Source organism: Triturus cristatus, chromosome 12, assembly GCF_964204655.1.
Source record: "Triturus cristatus chromosome 12, aTriCri1.1, whole genome shotgun sequence".
Lineage (NCBI taxonomy): Eukaryota > Metazoa > Chordata > Amphibia > Caudata > Salamandridae > Triturus > Triturus cristatus.
The window spans coordinates 809,561,573-809,566,882 of record NC_140595.1 but is presented as its reverse complement, the minus strand read 5'-3'; positions in this window follow the sequence as shown (position 1 = coordinate 809,566,882).

The window sequence follows — 5,310 nt, the reverse complement described above, 5'->3', positions numbered from 1 at the left end:
GGTCCTGCTAATAGACTTCAAAGATGGACAGGGAAAATAATTTGAAGTGTATTGGTGGTAGTCTGTGTGTTCAGTAAATAGGTTGAGCCCTACCCCCACTAAAGAAAATACAGCCATTGTGACTGCAAAGATACTCCGGAAGGAGTTTCTCACTTCCGTTTGCCCGGTTTGATCTGGTGTGATAACGAAAGTCATTTCTATGCCAAGATTATTCAGGTAGTTTGCGAGGGATTACACATCACACAAAAGTTGCATTCTGTGAATTATCCCTAGTCAGCAGGTTTGGTTGAGAAGTACAATGATACTCTCAAACTGAAGTTGGCAAAGATTCAGGAGACCACTTGGTTGCAGTGGCCAGATGCCTTACCACTAGTTCTTTTGTCCACAAGAACTACAGCACATTCTAGGACAGGTTTGTCACCCTATGAGGTAGTGTTTGGACACCTTGCGAATGTCTGGCGCAACAGTTTTCAGAGATGGAGTACCCTTTTTGGCCAATTACTTGTGTCAGTTACCTGAAAATGTGTGTTCTATTTACCAACAGATTCGAGAATCACTTCCACCCATACCAGAGGGGCCCAGTCATGACATCCAGCCAGGGGACTGGGTATGGCTCCAAAACTTCCAGTGGGAGAAGAGCCTGGAGCCCCATCGGAAGGGGCCGCAGCAAGTCGTCCTCGCTACCAGGACTGCTGTGGCAGTCACTGGCCGAAAGAATTAGATTAATTCCCGTCACTGCCGCAGAGTTCCCTTACCCTATGATGAATGGGTGAGGGATGGGGTATTGGGGATACTGATGGAGAAAAGATACCTTAGTTCGTCACCTTTAGTGACGGACAGCTTACATGGACCCAAACGGATGCAGAGAAGGACGATGCACTAAATACAGCAGTCCCTCCCAAAACCAGAGCCTCTTTGTGGACACCCCCTGTGCCTGGAGTCACCAGGTACAATTTGGGTCCTCTGTTGAAGAACAGTGCACCAAAGGAAAAGTCAGATTAGTTAGGAATGGACTGTGCAAGTCAGGGTGTACTTTGTCATAATACCAGTTAGTTTAGGGTGAGGCAAGATTGGTGGGTTGTTTTGACAATGGACAGGATAGAACGAACGTGCTCCCTTGGAGGAGGGGGCCACATCCTGTGCGACGTGCGATTCCTCAAGAGCTAGGACTGAGCAGCTCCACCGCCGGTGCTCAAGAGCACAAACATTGATGAACAACAGGAGCCTGTACCAGTGAGGCTCAGACGAACACTGGGAACCATTGCCTTTGTTATTACTTTTTACTGCAGTCCCTTTTGCTTCATAATTAAGGGTGGGTGACAATTTCCGTTCTGCTCATGGAAATTGACATTTTTTTCGCAGAATGCGAAAATGTCGAAACTTCCGCAATCGAACAGACATGGTCGCCCACCCTTAGTCAAAATACCAGTGTCATCCACTGCCAGTATATAACTTTAAGGGACTACCTCTCCTATCAGGAGCACAAACAGATTTAAAGCAGGTGCCCGAGTTGAAGGACACTTTCAGTAACGCATTAATCAGCACAAAAAATTTGTGAGCACGGTGGAGGCTAGGCAGGTGTGCTTTCTCCCCATATCTACCATCAGCAACTTGCTGTAATCATGGATGGAGGCCTGTGCATCCATGGGTTTCTCGAGCGCAATCCCCATGTAGTTCCCGACACCAGGAGGTTCTGTCTCCTCATCTGCTGCTCTGGTCAGTCTCGGACCCTTTATAAACAAGAGGCATGTGAACTGCATAGAAGCCCCGCCACACACACTGGCAGTGTGCAACATCTTCCTGCCCTTTCCCCACTATGATGGGTAGCTCACTCAAGGGACCCTGGCACCCATCAGCACAGTGGCAAAGTTACAGACACACAGGGTCGCTGGAGACAGCTCTTCTGGCCCTTTACACAGCTGTAGTGTAGGAAAAGCAGTATACATTTACCCAACGAATTAGCACTTACTGATTAGCCAGTAGAAAGTACTCCAGTTGGCATCTTCTTGGATAAATATGCAGGGCAGGATTCATTCTGGAACGATGCTCCTGTTACAAAACTTAAACCTCAACAGGAAGCACTTCGATATAAATAAAGCAGGTGCCCGAGTTGACGGTCAAATTCAGTAACGCATTAATCAGCACAAAATATCCGCAATCATGCAAAATTTCACGTGATCGCAGAGATTTTTTGCTGTTTCGCGAGAGGCACTTCGCAAATTCCACCCACCCTTATTCATAATGCATCCGTTTGGTCGGCCTATTTATGAGGAGGAGCAGCCATTTGAACCACCGTATCCAGCATGGGGTTGGTCTACAAAGAGTAAAACAGTTTTTGCATTAATAGTTGCGATTGCCCTAGTGGCAATACTTGGAATATCTTGGTGATAAGAAGTATCCCATACATTCCTTGGTTGGTACAACACCCATTCCCTCTGAACACATGTTTGTTACTTTGGCCCCTCACAAAGGGGAGCACCAAAAGACAGATAATGTATTTATACATTTGTTGCATCACGCTCATGACATGTCCAATACAACAAATTGTTGGGTTTGTGGATTGCTCATCAGTGATATTTAGTTGTCCATGCCTTTGTCATATCTAGGAAGTTTATCAAATCCCCAGCACACGTAATTATTAAACTTTGTTTTTAAACTTGACCGAATGCAAGTCAGATACAGTATAGCGGCCCGTTTTGCGTGTGTACACACGCGAAATGGGCCGCTGTACTCGGCGCTTCCATTTCTTGATAGTGAGGACAGATACATGGAACACCAACTTATAAGTCAGATCTAAGCGATATACACGCAACGTTGGTGAAAAGATTGAGAATTTCCAATTCCCCGTCAAGGATCAGACCCCCATGTGGTCCGGAATTTTAACCACATTAGAATAACCTTTTGGACAGAAAATAGCCTTGAGGAAGTCGTGGGATTGCTTTCCCTATACGACGAAACACGTGTTGGCTGTGACTGTGATGTCTCATTTGAGAGATTCTTGAAATAAAGAGCAAAGAAGAAATCATATATGACTCACTGATGTTTATGTACTGTATCTGACTTACATTCGGTCAAGTTTAAAAACAAAGTTTAATAATTACGTGTGCTGGAGATTTGATAAACAGTTACGTCGAGCGCTTGCTTTCCCTGTAGAGTGTTGTGGTTTCTCTACACCTTACAGCACCGTCATATAAGTGAATTACATGATATGTATGTGTTTTTCCTTTGAAGCGCCTCTATACCTATGACCTATACCACACATCCGTTGATTTACATATCTAGGAAGTTGTAAGGGTTGTTTCACTTCCACCATTTTGATCAGGTCATGACACTTGTTGAATCTTGCACTGTAGTTGATTTATGTTTTCATCATGGATTTACTCCTATAGGTAAGGCAGGACAAAACATCTCTGGTACTTTGTCCCTAATCTCCTGTATGAGAAGATATGACAGGGTGAAGAACACATGGCTGCGAATGGAAACGGCTAATTTCCAGAAGTTTAAACACTTCTAAGTATTCCCAATCTTTCCAAGATAGTACTGTCACTAGGGACAAACCAATACCAGTGTCTGTGGTCAGCTCAGCAGCTGCTCTGTGTCCACAGAGGGGGGGGGGGGGGAACAATTTCACCTACCCACTCAGCACTATTAATAGTCCTCCTTTGCTCTTACCCCCTAATGTCTATTTTGTCTGTGGATCCCCAAGCTTATATCTGGCTTCATCCCGGTGTATGTTGCTCCTCCAATTACCATACAGAACATCAGCTGCAGCGTAGGAGTGTATACTTGCCCAGAGTCAGAAGGATCATTGACGCAAAGGATATAGATCAGAGGCATACCACCTAATAACAGTTGAGGTATCATACCCTTTTGCCCCGCCCCCCCAGGTCCAATAGCCTTAAAATTGGCCAGTTAACAAGGGTTGTTGAAGGGGTTATTTATACAACAGCTGGTATACTGACAAACATCACTGCTGAGCTTCAGGCTACGTGGTTAGTTACCCTGTAGATCCAGATGTGTTAGACGTCATTCTTGCAGATAGGGTTGAGGCCTGTTGCGTCATTGGCAGTAGCTGTTGCGTATACATACCTGACCATGCCCCCCCCCCCCCCCTCCCAATGTGTATGCTGCCATACAGAAATTGCATAGGTTCATCTGACACAAACCAAGAAAAATGGTACTTGAACTATCTGGGTGGTTCTGGAGTATGCTCACGTCCAGAGGCTAGAAGATACTTAACTTCCTAGCTGTGATTGCTGGTATTTTCTTCACATGTTGCCTTTGCATGCAGTCTCCCGACCTGCTGCAATTCTAAGTGTTCTCATCCCTAAACCAAAGAAGTCAGTTCTTGACACTAGCGCTGCTATCATGTTGCAAAAGGACATGATGCAGATTGTTGAGGGTATCTTTGGTTCTACAGTGTCCCTTGCAACTTCTGTTACTGAGTATATGGATCGTTTTAGGTGATGTCCTTTTGCTTCTCAGAATCACATCTTTGTCACCCAGAATCTAAACTATTAGTAATTACATCATACCCTCTTTTTAGCATTCACTATGTTTAGCTACCTTACTTGTGCTTTGTTCTTATAAGTTAACATTTGTGGCACCATTTTATGTTTAACCGCCATTTTGAATTGTCGACAACTGCATATTCCCGTCAAGAAGCAGGATGCAGAAAGTTCCATTTACCCAAGGTTAGGCCTTGCTTTTCTAATGAACACTGTTCTTATTAACACATACCTTTCCCATAGATAGAGGCTTTCTCCCACTAGACTAGTGATAGATAATGTGTGCCCAGCCTCAGAGTCTAAACTCAACATTCCTTTCCCTCTTTGCTTTAGCTGCACTTGCTAGTAGATTTCCATTATGGGTGGGACATTCTTGGTTCAAATATTTACATAATGTATCTATGCTTGCTGAAGTCAGTCCCTCTGCAGAAATTCTAGGAGTCTCGTCAGACTGGACTCCGCTCGAGTGTACCTGAATAAAAAAAAAAAAAAAAAACACTTGGTTTGTATTCTCTGCTGCCTGACAGTCTTCATTTGTATGGAAGGCTGAGAGGTGGTTGCGAGAGACCCGGGTGGCCCTAAATCGGGTCAAATCCCCTCACCCCACCCCTCTGCTGGGGAGGGGGGGGGGGGGGGGAAGGAGAGAAGAATAAAAGGAGAGCTGACAACACGCCCAGAATGACCAAAGTACAGACCACTTAAGTGGTCGGTTAGGAAGATCTGACCCTTCAGTAGCCATTCCTCCTGCCCACCAAACCCCCCCCCCCACCCCACTCAGCAGAAGTACAAGATAAGACAATCG